This window comes from Ictidomys tridecemlineatus, chromosome 8 (assembly GCF_052094955.1).
Source record: "Ictidomys tridecemlineatus isolate mIctTri1 chromosome 8, mIctTri1.hap1, whole genome shotgun sequence".
In the NCBI taxonomy this organism is placed as follows: domain Eukaryota; kingdom Metazoa; phylum Chordata; class Mammalia; order Rodentia; family Sciuridae; genus Ictidomys; species Ictidomys tridecemlineatus.
Genome location: NC_135484.1, coordinates 65,485,563 through 65,503,408, shown reverse-complemented (window position 1 = coordinate 65,503,408; position 17,846 = coordinate 65,485,563).

The window sequence follows — 17,846 nt, the reverse complement described above, 5'->3', positions numbered from 1 at the left end:
CATTTGGCATTTGTTTCTAAGGAATTGGCTAGCTTCACTAAGCATAATCTGCTCTAATGCCATCCATTTCCCTGCAAATTCCAAGTCCTATTTCTGACAGCAACTATATTCCTCCACAGTTAGGACTCACATTGAGCAGTAACCTCACTAAGCTTTTATAGATTTGAGTCCTTGCTTTTCCTTAGGCTGGATAATTTCCCAGTATAATTGAGTATTCCCTATCCAAAATGTTTGGGAACAAACATTTTTCAGGTTTTGGAATTTTTCAGATTTTGGAACATTTACATAAGTATAAAGAGAGGTTTTGGGAATGGGATCCCAAAATACATTTCATAAACACCTTATATGTATAGCCTGAAGGTAAGTTTATATAATATTTTCAGTATAGCTGCATTTTGCATGTGACCTATCTCATGAGGTCCAGTGTGGAATTTTCCACTTGTGATGTAATCAGTTTTTGACAGATTTTGGATTTTGGAGCATTTCAGATTTAGATTTTTCAGATTAGGGATGCTCAACCTGTACCTTTGTTTTCTGTCCCATTTGTAGGCTCTTAACTTAGTCCATGACTCTGCAATACTTTTATTTAAGACATTATTTGAATAATCTAGAAGTAAATTTAGTTTCCTGTCATTTCATGGCTGAATTAGGTGATGGAAAAATTCCATTTTGTATTTAATTCTCTGGGTTAAACATAAAAAGATGTGTATAAGGAAAAATTATTTCTTTGATCCCAAGTATCAGTAAATAAATAAATTGCAATGAATATACACATGAAAAAGAGTGATCAGAAATCTTAGAGAAGCAGGATGGCATTCATGTGAAACACCACAGAGGAGCCCTGGAGCAGAAAAATGAAGAAATGAGTCTATTAGGCATGAGACATTCTGAAAAGAGAAATCTTTAAGCATCAACAATGGAGGGCACATTTTGGGGAGTCTAAAAAAGGACTGAGTGAAAATCAAATTGGAATTGAAAATGAACATATTTTTGATACTTTGGCAATAAGAAAGTAAGAATTAGAAACTAGAGTGCAGATGAAGATTGATATATTTTGGTTTTTTTAAATAGAAAAAAAACAAGAATGGTTGAAGCAGAGAGAAATAGAAAAGGAAAAAGTGAGGGTGGAGGTAGGTGGAATAGTGATAACAATAGAGACAGAATCCATGAGAAGGCACAGACTTTAGCTTTGAGGAGGAAATATGGTTGAATATAAGCATGTGACACTTCAGTTTTTTAAAGGCAAGATAAAACTTTCTTCTGCACTTAAAGAAAACATAAAATTAATATCACATAGAAATACTTTATATTCTGTCTTGAAATGAGCTATCAAGGAAGTTCCTGAAGGTAAGAACTTTACACTGAGACTAAACCTGATCTAATAGAGCAGCACAAGCCCAGAGTATCTGAAAGCTAGACATGCACAGATCAGCTGAACCCAGACATTTTCATCCTATGCTCAAAGGATAGAAAAGAACATGTGAACAAGAATCCAAAGTGTATAATATATAGATATTATTTTTAATATTTACATAAATCCAGTGATATACTAATAACAGAGTCTCATTTACAAAATCAGTGTATTTTCATACTTGGTTGAAAAGCATATACAACCGGGAAAGATATCCCATAAAAATAGGGAAATAAAATGGAATATTTCACCATTGCTTCTACTAAATCATGTTACATTTTTTCAACCCCATTTGCCAATGCACATAATTATGAAATTGAGGTAGTACATTTTTCCCTTTCCTGATGTCAAACAGAAATCTTACAGATATATATACACACACACACACACACACACACACACACACACACACACACACACATATATATATATATATATATATATATATATATATATATATATTATCATATCCACAACCAAGATATAAATTACATGTATGTTTATTCTATTTGAAACATAGTTAAAAACCTACAAAATTCTTAATTTGCAAGATTTTAAAGGAAACTGGAAGAATATGTTTCTAGTTACACAGATGTCATAGTTTATAGATAATGTGCTTATAATTGTTTTTGTCAACAAAACTACAGGATGATGAGGCATTTCCAAGTATTCATTTTCAAAATTCTCTTGTAATAACAAAAAGGATGTTTGAATAAGTATTCTTATTTCATGATTGTTAAAATGCCACATTTAACTTAAAGACACAGATTATTTTTTAATCTTCCAACTAGTATATTTTCTCATACCTGGAAAGGTCAGCAAAGTTAGAATACTTGTCTTTTTTTTTTTAAAAGAGGAAAAGAATTATATCTCTTTTTTGAATTGTCAACTTCTTGAAGTACTTGCCATGAGATGACCAACAAATTACTATGGTTAAGGGAAAAAAAAGGAAATAAAAAAACTATCATAGTCATTTGTATTGCATTTAAAAAAAATAAATTCAAAGGAATATGCTATTTAAGTCTTGTTTTTACAAACTTAAATGAATTTATACATTTAAAAAAAAGGCACAACTGCATTTTCAAGATCTTCTCTATAATTCCAAGCAAAGTAGCAGTTTTTCCCATAGTTATATGCATATATCTAGTCTAAAACACTTTTTATTTAATGAACTCATTTGTATTGAGAATATATCTTCTATGGTATAACTGCACAGAAAAAAAAAACATAATCTAGCAAGTACCATATTCTTAATATTAAAAAAGCTGGCACATTTACTCAGTGTTATGTGAGTCATAACACATTTACTCAGTCTTATGCTCCTATAGTCAAATAGATTAACAACCAACAAGGTTAAGTTCAGTTGAATTGCTGGACAGTCTGTGGAAGTGGGCGCCTTACATATTACATAGTTAGAAGTCAATGAGTATTCCTTCTAGGATCCTCTACCTCAATGTTAGACAGGGTAAATTTCTCAAAAACTTGTCCTTATGATCTTGGGGAAAAAAAAATTAAGTTACAATGTGAGAGGCTGTGTCTGCCTTTGATAAAATATAAGTAATAAAATATAATAGTACTATGACCTAAAATTTGACAGCTAAAATTCAGATTATTTTCAGTAAAGTACTTTCCTAACTTTCAGCTAAGAAGTTCATAAACAAAGAATAATTAATATAGAGATATTTCTTAATAGTATTTTGATCAAGAAACTTTAATGAATAAAAATAATCTCTGTACAGTAATTTAGCCCTATTTAGAAAATCACATGTGCTATTTTCTAGTAAATTTTCATGAATTTTTTTGAAAAATATTCATAAAAGTCACCTTCATAAAAAGTGCACACAGAAGTATGACTGAAACAAATGCCTTTAATCTGGACAGGTAACATTGATAAATTAAGCAAGTAAATAAATGGAGGAGAATAGAACAAAATGAAGAATAAAACTGAATATACTGATGCCCACTTGTAGAGGTCACAGTTATGGATCTCCAGTTGCCTGCTGGTCCAGGTTTCTCAAATCTTTTGATTGGTAAAGAGGAAACAACAATCTAGAGCCAGAAGTGAAATCTCTTGGTTTTTAAATGCTGGCAAATAATTTGATCATTTAAACAACATTTTGTGTGTCCAGTGAAATTTATCTTCTGGCTGGATTTGGCTCAAAAGCCATCTGCTTTCAACTTCTGGCTTAGAATTCTACACTAAAATAAATGAGAAGAAAATAACATAAATTGAAATAGAATTATTATTACTCATCATCATCACCAGGAGAAATCACTAGTCCCCACTCATGTGTCTTTCTTAGAATACATTCCTTGTTATTTCTCTAAGACATTCCTCTAGATGTTCACACAACTTATTCTTTCCCTAGTTTCTGCTCAATGTCCATGCTTAAAGAGCTTTTCCATGATGACCTCTTTGAGATAAAACTACTCTCCACCCATTGACCCCACACCCATCAGCCCATGACACGTATTCAAGAAATATTGAGCACCTACTTCATGATAAGTTCTCTTTTAGACTCTGGAGGTACAAAAGTGAGCAAATAAAACTTTATCCTCATAGAGTATGCAAGCCCATAGAGGAGACCATAAGCAAGGGAACACACACTATGTCAGGATGTAATTAATGTATGGAGAAAAATAAACAAGGTAAGGAAGATAGGGAGTGCAAAGACCTGTTCACACTAAATGGAGGTCAAGGAATGCTTCATTAAATTGATGAAACATTGAAAAAATAAACAAGAAAGCACACCCAGCAGATTCCTTAGGGAACTAGTTTGTTTTTGGTTGTTGTTATTATTGTTTTTGTTTGGCAAAAGTAAGATTAAGCCCAAATACACTGACACAGTGATATGTTTGGCATGGATGTAGAGCAACAAAGTGGTCAATTTAATTATAACCAAGTAAGTAAGAATGAGTAAATAAGAGACAAGACCAGAAGAGTAGCCGAAAGTGATATCAGAAAAGAATTAAAGGTCAAAAAAGGACTTTGTATTTTTTTTATATAAAATGTTTATAAAGAGGAGGAGAGAAAATGCATGATCCAGTTTGCTTGTTTTAGTCATCTTTTTTTTTAAATGTACATCTTTATGAGAGAATAGCATATAGTTAAATGTGTGTATACAATGAGTATTAATCTAATCAGGGTAGTAAATATTTTCATCTCTTCAACTATGAATTACTGTCATGTGTTGAGAATTGTGTACTCTTTCTATTTGTTTCAAAATATAGGTTGTTTTGACCAAAATCCCCTACTGTGCTAAATTAGAACTAGGAGTGATTTCTTTATTTTATTTTAGTGTGTTTTGGTGCCCCTTATTGAATTTTCTTATTTTACCTCTCCCCCTCCCTCCCTATCTCTGGTGATAACTATTCTGGATGCCCTTTAGTGAATGAATGAAGAAAATTTACACAGTGGAATATATTTCATCCATAGAAAGAATGATATCCTATCTTTTGCAGCAACATGGATGAAACTGGAGATCATTATGTTAAATGAAACAAACCAGACACAGAAAGACAAGTATTACATATTCTTATTCATTTATGTAAACCAATAAGTCAATCTTGTAGAAGTAATTCATCTTTTAAAGTATTCATTCTGGCTACAATATAGAGAAAAGACAATAAATGAAAAGGGGGAAAAAACAGAAACCAGTTAGAAAAATTCCAAGGTAATAATATAAGTGAGATATGGTGGTGGGTTCAGGTAACTTTCTGAGCTGGAAACAATAAAAAGTTAACAAATATGATACATGTTGAAGGACAAGCCAATAGTAACCAACTCCTATAACATTTGTAAAAACGTTTGAAATATGTTGAAAAGTTGCTATCTCTTTTGAAACTTCATTTCTTTAGTCACTGCAATAAGAAAATGTAATGTTAGGTTCAATTAAGAAGGAAAAGAAAAACAGAAGAAAACTAAAACATTCAATACCTTACAGAGCCTGGCTCCAAATTAACCTTTCCAAATTTGTTGATCATCATTTATTGAGAAATGCTCTGTCTCCTACTTCCAATCTCATTTTAACAAATTACAATTGTCTTCTGAATGTACTGTGTATAATTTGGGGAAATAATATTGACCAGACTCTCAGTTTTTTTTTTTCTTCTGCATGAAGGCCAGGTACAGAGGGAGCTTAGCATCTTTCTCAGTTCTGCCTCCTTGGAAAGAAAATATTTAAAATGTGTAACAATATATTTCTTTAATCCTTTAACTCAAGAATTGAGCCCCATATAAATCAGAAAACAAAATAAATGTAGCAGAAATAGATGTGGGAAGAAATGTGGTAGCCATGCACATAGAATAGTGCAGGTACTAGTGGACAGGTACTCAGGAAACACAGGTATGAAGAAGATGAACCTACAATTGAACAGAGGTGTACTTGCAGGTGCTTACCAGATTTTACACTAAGAACTAGGAACAATGCACTGGATAGATTTGGTCTTCATCAACTTCACAAAAAGAGTTAGCCATTACTCATTAACAGGAGCAAGTCCAAGGGTAATTAACTCACTCTTCATTTTAATAAAGCCTGAGTTTTAATACATCTGACAATATTGAATGGAAAAAAAGAAGGTAACCATGAAACATAAAGGAAAAAAATAATACATAGTTAAGTTAAAAATTATAGCATCTGGAAACTATTATGAATAGTCAAAAACTATTTGAAAAATGTTGAACACCTCTAGCAATTAGAGAAATGCATGTTAAAATTATATTGAGATTCTATCTCACTCCAGTAAAAATGGCAATTAACATTAAATATTGGTGAATATGTGGGGGAAAAGGCTCCCTCATACATTGCTGGTGGTACTTCTAACTGGTACAACCACTATGGAAAGCAGTCTGGAAGTTCCTCAGAAAACTTGGAATAGAACCACCATTTGACCCATTGTCTCACTCCTCAGAATATACCCAAAGGAGTTAAAATCAGCATATTACAGTGACACAGCCACATCAATGTTTATAGCAGCTCAGTCACAATAGCAAAACTATAAAATCAACCTAAGTGCTCTTTTCAGATGAATGGGTAAAGAAAATGTGGTTCATACCCACAATAGATTATTACTTAGCAATAAAGAAGAATAAAATTATGGCATTTGTTGGTAAATGGATGGAACTGGAGAATATCATGCTAATGAAATAAGCCAGTCCCAAAAAACCAAAGGCTGGATATTCTCTCTGAAATGTGGATGTGAAGACACATGCGGGGGGTGGCGTGGAATAGAAATTCATTGGATAAGACAAAGGAGAACGAAAGAAAGCAGGATGGGAATAGGGAAGATCATAGAATGAATCAGATATAACTTTCCTATGTTCATTTATGAATACAAAACCAGTGAAACTCCATCATATGCAAACACAAGAACAGTATCCTATGAAGAATAAGTTATACCCCACATATGTATAATATATCAAAATACACTCTACTGTCATGTATTTCAAAAAGAACAAATAAAAATATAATCTATTGTCATGTGTATCTAAAAAGAACAAATTTTAAAATGCTGGAAATAAAACTGTTTTCCCTACTTATGGGGTAACAATGGACTGAAATGGATCACCTTCTTATTTCCAAGTTTAGTCCTTTTAATTTTTTTATATTATTCATTTATGTATTTATTCACTTATTTTTGTAGTACAGGGTATTAAACCCAGGATCACTTTATCACTGAGCTACATCCCCAGCTCTTTTTTTTCTTTTTAAATTTTGAGACAGTTGCCCAGTCTAGCCTTGAGTTTGCAATCCTCCTGCCTCCACTTGCCAAGCACCTGATATAACAAGCATGTACCTCTGTGCAGCTATTAAAAAATAAAACACTAAAAACAGTCAAATAATATTAGTAAATTTCATTTTGGTAGGGGTTCTTTTCCTTTTTTTCAAATTTAAACAACATGGGTTTAGTTGAAAACAGATGATAATTTGTTGTGAAAGTGGTGACTTTATGAACTGGGTACTAAATTATTACTCAACTTTCAGCATAACTGTGATACCCATTCTATTTCCATCTTCTCATCAATCCTAGTAATTACTTATTATTGCCTTCTTCTCAAACAAAAGAAACTAATATTTAAGATATATCCCATTAGCACTGGTCTCACTGCTTTTTATTCACATTTTCATTGCAACATGCACACTTGTACCTTATTTTATTAGGTTGGTTTAATGTCAGTTTACCCAATATAATGGCATCTTCTCTGGAATTTCAACATCCAGTTTAGTGTCTCACACATAGTATGTAATCAACAATACATGTTAAATGAATTACGATTAAGAAAATTAATCCCAAACCCTTTTGCTACACTTAAAGGGTTCTGCCACCATATAAATTTAAGTATTATTTGCTTTGGAGCTTCCACATTAATAAAACTGGATTTTAAGAGAGTTTGTAGACTAAATCTGCTACATAATACTTCTTCTACCATTTCTCAAAATCATGTCCTTGTTTGAAATGAAATCCCCTTGGAAATCAACCATGTCATCAAGAAAACCTGTCCAAGTACTCAGGTTAAATTTGCGCTGTCTCAGAAATAGCAGTCAGCCTTTATAAAAGGCACTGCCAGCATATGTAATGGATGTGAGAAACTGCAGATTGATGCCTTTGAGCTAAGAAATTAATTGAATGCACTTCTGTATTCTTCCTGATTCACTGCATAGAGCTAACAACTTACAAGATAAGAAAACATATGGCCAAGGGGAAAAAAATGAGCCAGAGTTACAAATGCTTCTGGAAAAGGGTCCTCTGATATACAGAGGAAGTGTATGTTGCTTATGGGAAGATATGAAATGAGATTAATAATATCCTGAGAGTAAATTTAAGAAATATTTAAAAATATTTGCAAGTGTTTTCTTCACAAAATTAGATAAATTTCAACCCCTTTTTTAGTATCTCAAATGAATCCAACCAAACTCCTTCAAATCAGAGGCTCCCAGAACAGGGTTAGAAGATAACATATATCCTTGAGTGATGTGTGGTGGGTGAAAGGGTATATTTATCCCCAACAAAATCCCCATAGAATCAAGAAGTTGAGACAACTGCTTGCATAGGTAGGGTTAGGAAACTTTCCTTTCTTTCCAGCAATTAGGCATTAAACCAAAATTTAAATATCTCCAATCCTCAAATTAAAGCTTACATAATTTATGATATGAGGCATATAATAGGTTCTGTGAATATAATATGTTTTCTCACTTCTCTCTTTGTTCATTTTTATAAGATATAGGCCTTTTATGTTCACTAGATTTTGTTCCCCTATTGACCAAATCTAAATTCTACCTTTCAGTGGACTATTCAATAAGCATATATGAAACCTCTACTATACTGTTCTAAACATTGAAGATGAAATGTGAAATATTCTAAAAGATAGGTGAATTATGCCTTCCTTGTTCTCTCAAATTCTATTATCCAAAATAGTCATGCCAAAGATTATAAGAAATGGCAAAACTCATGTTAGTAACAGGAAAAAAAAAATCTCCTGTGAAATTTTATAAAGTTAACAAACTTCTAGCTACTCTAGTCAAGAAAACTAAAGATAGAAAACTCAAATTAAGAATATACAAAAGGATTCACAGAGAAAATTGTAATAAAAAGGAAATAATAAACAATTAAATATTATTAAATTACAATAAAACAATATTCTGGTTAAAGGAAATTAACTCAAAGTAGGTAAATTATGGCCTGAAGAATTAAAAACAGAGAATTCTGTAGCTAAGTTCTATGAAAGTAATCAAAACCAAGCAGTTAATATGGTTAATATTTTAAACTTCTTTGGAAAAAAATATTTCATTACTTGGTCAATGTTAGAAAATAAAAAATATGAAGTATCCTCTTTCACACTATAAATATTCATAGACTTGATGTGAAAACTATAAAACAATAACAAAAATACTAAGACTTACACTAATAGTTTGATTACAAGAAGTAAAATTACCTCAGAAATATCATTTATGTAATTAATTACAAAATATAAACTGGAGAAAATATTTGGTGGATATAGGATACAAAAGTAATGTATATGTAAAAACCTCTTAAATAGCAAATAACATAATTATACAGTACCCAAAATGTTTAACAGAAATAATATACATAAATAATGGACAGAAATTTATTCTGCATTATTAATTATTAATGATACAAAAGTAAGATAAGATTATTTTTTACCTATCATATTGGCAGAGATAGTTTTAAAATCTTACTGTGAGCAATGAGTAGTATAGAAAAGGGCACTAAGAAACAAATATCTTCACTATTTGGGGGATCACAAATTGCTATATCCAGCTTTGTTATCAACAATTTTGCAGCATGCATACAATGTAATATATACTGTTAACTTAATTCAAGTTCAAGGAATTTGGCTCAAAGTAATAATTTGAGACATCTGCAAATTGCAGCTAAAATATTTCTTGCAATATTATTCATATTTTAAAAAATAATCTGAAGTTCTAAATATAGGAAACTGCTGAGGCACATTATGGAAGCTATTAAATATCATGCTTAAAAAGAAAATATCCATAATGTACCATTTGATGACAAGTTATACAACCAAAGTTTAAATTCTAATTTTAGAGAAATTAACATATATGCTAAGTATATGTCTATATAGAAATAAGCCTCACAAAATATGTATTCAAGATATTAATATTGTCTCTTTGGAGAGGATTGCTTGCTCTACTTGTTTTTGTTTGTTTCTCACATATTTTTTCCCAAAATGCATTACTTTCATAATAAGGTATCCTAGGTATAATGTACTACAATAAGTGATTTAATTTGAGAATGAAACAGGAAATTTTTGAATTAGAAAATTTGTAAAAACTGTAGGGTTTTTTTTTTCAGGATATTTGAGATAAATATGTCAGTGAAGTAATGATTATTATCTTTCAGGTATAATTGAAGAACAGTTTCAAACTGAGGCCAAAGGAAATGGCCAGATTCCTTGTACAAAGACCTTCTTTCTCCTTTCTGTGAGTCCCTGATCTTTTTCTTTGGTGGATGATTTGTCCTCAGAGAAATCTACTGGTATCTATTATAAAATAAGATGACCCCATCATTTATCCACAGTTTTGCTTTTTGTGGTTCCTGTAATTTGTGGTAAGTATGGACTGAAAGTGTAATATTTGTCTTGATTCTTTCAAGCCAAAGAGACTATATTTACAAAGTGTTATTACAGTATATTATTACAGTTATTCTATTTTATTATTAATTATTGTTAATCTTCTAAAATGCTAGCCTATAAATTAAACTTTATCATAAGTATGTATGTATAGAAAAAATAGTATATATACAGGATCAAGTTCTATCTATGGTTTCAGAAATCCATTGAGGGTATTGCTTGGGGTGCAAATAAGGCAGAATTAGAGTACGCAGTTCACTGTCACTTGAAAAATAATAATAATGAAGTAACATTCAAAGCAGGGTGTTAAGGAAGGATATAGATCTACACTTATCTTAAACTTTCTCTAGTTTTTTAAATGCTAATATAATGGACAGACAAATTTTATTTTTACAGTTTTTATTTCATCATTTGCCATCCAAAACCAATATTTCAGGATAACAAGAAGACTAATAAGGGAGAAAAACAAGTCAAATATACATTATCTACTGCAAATACAAACAAAGCTAAAAGTGGATTGCCAATGAATGAGAGTGAGTCTGTCATTAATAAATATAAAAAGAGTCAGATGTTAATCCTATGGGTCTGTTAAATTCTTAATTTCTCTGTGTGGCTTTTTCTTCCAATGTCATGTCTCCTCTAATACCAAAGGCATAAAGAGAAGAAAACAATTAACAGAAGAAAATGAGAATGGTGCTAAGAATGTGTTCCCCCTTTGATTTTGATTAATGGCATTATGTGACTCAGTTATTTTTAACCACTGGCTTAAAGATATTGACTTCACTCACAATACTATTTTTGAACATAGTTTTCCTTATTTTTATAGTGCTTTAAACATAATATTTGATGCATATACTGGTAGTTTATGTTGGACAATTTATAGGAGAGTAAATATTGATATTACATGTAAAATAAACAAGTTTAAATCAGCCAGAAATATGCTTTATGATAATTAAATTACACTTGATATTTTAAACTACAAAATAATGATGACTTATTCTGTGAATCAGTTAATTCCTAAAACTGTCCCATTATTGATCAAAATGAGGATTTTTAAATTAAAGCATTTTTTAGCTTTTAAAGTAATAGCATGAATGCTACTTTGAAAGTTAATGAGTTTCACTGGCCTACTAAATTCCTATTGCCAGATATAACTAAACATCTTTAGTTATTATTTTTAAGTATAAATACAAGACAGGAAATTTGCAAATGCTAATCGTAATAAATAACTATTTGAAACTCTTTCCTCATCGCAAATAGTACAAATTCAATTAAATTTTAAGTAGAAATAGGGAGATGAAAATAAAGTCCACATCTATCATTCAGATAAAATCATTACTAAATTTCCAAAAGAAACAGAAAATACACTAAAGCAACTATAGAAGGCATTTTTTTTTTGCAAATTTGGGTGGCAGTATTATTATTAAAACATTTGTAAATTCTTGAGATCAATATACCAGTATATAATAATTTTCTCTACTTGCAACCTTGAGAATAAGAGATACAATATTATTGTATCCTAAACAGCATGATTACAAATCACATACCGTCAAAGTCAAGGCAAATAAAAAGCAGAGACACCTTGGAGTAGAGACTAAGCGATTTAAATCAGAATATCCAGCACCCTGAGTTATGTTGCTGTGATTTCCAATTGGTTTGAATAGGCTTTAAAATTATTGTCCTGGACAAACTTTTCCATGTGAGTCTCAGAAAAATGAACAGTAAAATGCAACAGATCTCATTGAACATTATTTTTGTATTTATTACACTCTTACCAAAGTACTTGAACCCAGATTTCATGGGGAATTTCCTTCTAACCTTGACAGAAACTCACTGATCCATATTCGGCATTTATCTACTAGACTTCTACACAGGAATCAGCATATGAAACCCTGAAGAATACAGTGAAATGAATCATATGGTCCCAGGGAACCTTGGTATCTACAGTAAAACCTTCATCCTGTGCCAGAGCTTTTGAAAGCAACATCAACTAGCAACTATCAGGGGACGTGGGAGTGATTTTTCTTTTATTTTGTCCTTTCTTTAGCATACTTCTCCAAACCAAAGAGTTAAAAATAACACAACTTTAACAACATAGGGAACTTTTCAAGAACTTTTTTTTAAAAAACACCTGGAGATTGGGATAAGACTTAGTGATAACTAAGCTTACCTCTTTCTAACATAAATATGATGTTTGAGGTTTTGCATCTTTCTTATATAGATATGTCAAATAGACAAAAGTACCATGTTTCGCTTATATCTATAAAATTCCTATATCATTTTTATTGGTGCATTATAATTATACGTAATAGTGGGATTTTTTACTCATGGATGCACATAACATAGTTTGCTCAATCTCTTTCCCCAGTACTTTCTCTCACCTACTTCCTTCCCTTTCTGTACCATTTTCAAGACAAATATTCAGGAATGATTTCTCCCTATATAAAGGAAAAAGACTAAGTGATATAAAGGTCCTATTTGATTTTGACAATACCGGATTATCCCCAACCACATAAAAGACTAATTATAAGGAATTGATTTATGCCTCTAGAATTACAGTGATTCTATATTTGCAAAAGAACATAAAATTACTTGGCCCATGCCAGTGCTTCTCAAATCAGGGATAATTTCCGTATTATAGGTCTGAAATACAGTGATAACCTGAAACAACAACAAAAAATTATTCTTAAGTAGCCAAATGAGCCCCTAATAACTGTTATGCAATTGGAAAAATCTTAAATTGCAATTATACTAAAATCACATGTGTCAAAAAATCATTATTTTAATGATTTGAGCCAATAAGAAGAGAATTATGTCCATTTTATTAATGGCCAAAATATCAAATATGAATAGAGGAATGAAATGTGAGAATTAAGTAACTACACAATATAGGTAAGATTTTAAAAAATCAAAAGTATTCCTGCATTAAAAACCATATTTATGCTGGGCACAGTGGCGCAAGCCTATAATCCCAGCAGCATGGGAGGCTGAGACAGGAGGATCACAAGTTCAAAGCCAGCCTCAGCAATGGTGAGGCACTAAGCAACACAGTGAGAACCTAACTCTAAATAAAAAATTAAAAAATAGGGCTGGGGATGTGGCTCAATGGCTGAGTGCCCCTGAGTTCAATCCCTGGTACCAAGAAAAAAAAAAAAAGAAAGAAAGAAAGAAAGAAAGAAAGAAAGAAAAGAAAGAAAAGGAAAAAGAACCATACTGAACCATATTTATTTTATTTTTTTTCTATTTTTTTTATTGGTTGTTCACAACATTACATATCATATAACATTAGAATGAAGTGGGTTATGAACTCCCAATTTTTACCCCAAATGCATATTGCAGAATCACGTCGGTTACACATCCACAATTTCACATAACGCCCTATTAGTAATTGTTGTATTCTGCTACCTTTCCTATCCCCTACTATCCCCCCTCCCCTTCCCTCACATCTTCTCTCTCTATCCCATCTACTGTAATTCATTTCTCTCCTTGTTTATTTTCCCATTCCCCTCACAACCTCTTATATGTAATTTTGTACAGCAGTGAGGGTCTCCCTTCATTTCCATGCAATTTCCCTTTTCTCTCCCTTTCCCTCCCATCTCATGTCTCTGTTTAATGTTAATCTTAAATAGGGAGCCTACATCCTGGGAACAAATTTTTACTCCTCACACTTCAGATAGAGCCCTAATATCCAGAGTATACAAAGAACTCAAAAAATTAGACAATAAGATAACAAATAACCCAATCAACAAATGGGCCAAGGACCTGAACAGACACTTCTCAGAGGAGGATATACAATCAATCAACAAGTACACGAAAACATGCTCACCACCTCTAGCAGTCAAAGAAATGCAAATCAAAACCACTTTAAGATACCATCTCACTCCAGTAAGATTGGCAGCCACTATGAAGTCAAACAACAACAAGTGCTGGCGAGGATGTGGAGAAAAGCGTACACTTGTACATTGCTGGTGGGACTGCAAATTGGTGCGGCCAATTTGGAAAGCAGTATGGAGATTCCTGGGAAAGCTGGGAATGGATCCACCATTTGACCCTGCTATTGCCCTTCTCGGACTATTCCCTGAAGACCTTAAAAGAGCATGCTACAGGGATACTGCCACATCGATGTTCATAGCAGCACAATTCACAATAGCTAGACTGTGGAACCAACCCAGATGCCCTTCAATAGATGAATGGATAAAAAAAAAAAGTGGCATTTATACACCATGGAATATTACGCAGCACTAAAAAATGACAAAATCATGGAATTTGCAGGGAAATGGATGGCACTAGAACAGATTATGCTTATTGAAGCTAGCCAATCCCTAAAAAACAAATACCAAATGTCTTCTTTGATATAATGAGAGCAACTATGAACAGAGCAGGGAGGAAGAGCAGGAAGAAAAGATGAACCATATTTATGTTGCTTACAGCTGTTTGGTATCACTTCCTAAACTGGAGGAGGTGGCAAAATACTAAATTAAATAATTAGCTTTGAATTGAATATATACATTTGTATATTTTCTTTCAAACCCATTGAAAAATAGTATTTTTAAATAATTTTAAGTAACTCCAAAATTACAGACATTGTATATACAATGCAAATATTTTTTCCTGAATCATTTTAAAGTACATTGCTGAGGCAATATTAAATCATCTTTTAATACTTTACCAAGAATTTCTATAAACAAGAACTTTTCCTCCATAATTATGCATAGTCATCAAAGTTGGGAAAATAATCTAGTACACTAGTGGCTCCTAATCTTCAGACTTTTATTGATTTTTCTAGTGATAGCAAAAATCTTTCATAGCAAAAAGATTCAACCAAGGAACACATATTGCAGATGGCTGTCATGTATCTCTAATGCCCTTTAATCTGAGAGATATTCACAGTCTACCATGGCTAACATGATCTTGACACTTATAAAAATTATGGTCCAGTTGTTCTGTAGAATACCCCACAATCTTCTCTCATGCTTCCTTATGGTAAGATTCAGGTTGTGTATCTTGGCAAGAATATCACAGAAGAGATGTTATGTTCTTCTCTATGCATTCTATCAATTGGTACATGGTTTCAATTTGTCTCATAACTGTGATGTTACTTTTGGCCATTTGATTAAAGTAGCATTGGACTTTCTAATAGCTAAAATTAGAGAAATTATATACTGAAAATTAACTGAAGAAATTATGTTCAATATGCCATCAAAGGCCTGAGACAGAGAATGTCTTGTGGTCTCTATAAAGACAATAGAGAAAACTAGAATAAAGCCATAGTCTATTAGTACTTGATAGATGTGGTCAAAAACAAACCCGGTCACATTAAGTTTAAAACAGGAGGTAATTGTTTTGTTTTTAATTGTATTGTTTTATCAGTATTAAAGATTTATATTTGGTTTATACATTGTTTCATGGTAAACCTAGTAACATTATAATAAAAATAATTAAAAATACTGAGATTTGTGAGATCATGTGTTTACATAACCCAAGTTGGAGGGAGGGGAGAAAGTGCTCTTAAAATATATTCATGTTACATTAAAAATATTAAATTTCAGGGCTGGGGTTGTGGCTCAGTGGTAGAGTGCTTGCCTAGCATGTGTGAGGCACTGGGTTCAATTTTCAGCACCACATATAAATAAATGAATTAAATAAAGGTCCGTCAACAACTAAAAGTACATATATTAGAAAAAATTCTAAATTTCAAATGGTAAAGTGCCTAAGATTTTATAGTGTCAAATCCTGAAACCAAACCAAATCTCATGGCTCCAAGCCTTGTTTTCATTCATCCAAAAAGCTATTTGTCAATTATGCCAAAACCCCTCTTTTCTTACTTCCCATAGTTGGCATAGATAGTAAAAGAATAATAATCTTGGGCTGGGGATATAGTTCAGTTTGTAGAGTACTTGCCTTGCATGCACAATGCCCTGGGTTCAATCCCCAACACCACACACACACACACACACACACACTCACACACACACACACACACACACACACACAAAGAATAATGTTCTTTACAACAACAATGGCATATATTGACTACAGATTATGTGTTAGGAATCAGCCTAAGTATTTTAGAATTTCTTTACCTTCTCATGACAATCCTTTGAAAAGTCCTAAATTAAACCATAAGACACCTGAGATATGAAAAAGTAAAGTTCTGAATGATGAAACCGCTATAGGTAGAGTCAGTCCAAGATGCTAAAGCCAATTGTTTGTTGTTGGTCTTTGGTACAAGAGATTGAACCTAATGGCCCTTAACCACTGAGCCATATAACTAACTTTTTTATTTTTTATTTTGAAACAAGGTCTAACTAAGCGTACTCGAGGCTTTGGTAAATTGCTGAATCTGCCTTTGAAATTGTGATCTTCCTGCTTCAGCCTCCTGAGTTGCTGGGATCACCGGCATGCACCACCAAGCCTGGATATAGCCAATATTTTTAACCATCACACCTCATTGCCCCTCTTCCTGTTACTTGGACTACTATTACACTTCTTACTGCATTGTGTTGGAGTTACCCATATGGGATTTTTTTTTTTAATCTCTCTGTCTCACCAGAATATAAACTCCTCAAGAATATGAACTGTTTTTTTTTCATTTGTTTGACATAATGTTGGTCGTATGGATAGAGTCAATAAATACAGCAACTGAATTGAATAATTTAGTTAATTGAATTGAAGAAGAAATAAATACAAAAATCGAGGTATTTGACATAAAGTCTGATCATAATAGCAAAAGGTTTTATTCTGTGAGTAAGTCTAAAAGTCATAGTTTATTACAATGAAGGGTGAACGTTCCTCAGTCTTTTGTAGGAGACTGATGAAAGCCTGAATCAGAAGGTGGAGATGTTACACTCCATAAAATAGGAAGGAAACAATGGCAATAAGAAATGAACGGCATCAAGTAAGAAATGATACAATGATGACAGGGTTTAGAATTAAGAATGAAGCTTGGTTTTCTGCTGCTCTGGATCAACTTGGAGGAAGGTTGAATGAATGGCTCCAAGGACATCTCGCTGTGATTTGGATGAAGTGTGAAGCAACTAGAATGGTGGAGAGCATGATTACAAAATAAAGATGAGTATTGTTTTAAATGCACAAATTTCACAATTTATCAAGTCAAGTCATGCATCACATCTGTTGGTAATTTCGCCTGTATTGACGTAATTGGCTGGCTGATTAAATTGACCTGAAAAGTTTTCCAAAAAAATATGGAGATATGCAAAGAATTATAATCAACCAAGGAAAGAGCTAGTATTTATTAAATGTATCCATGGACTATCACATTTATTAAATAAATCAGCATGCATTTTGCAAAACTCTGTGACT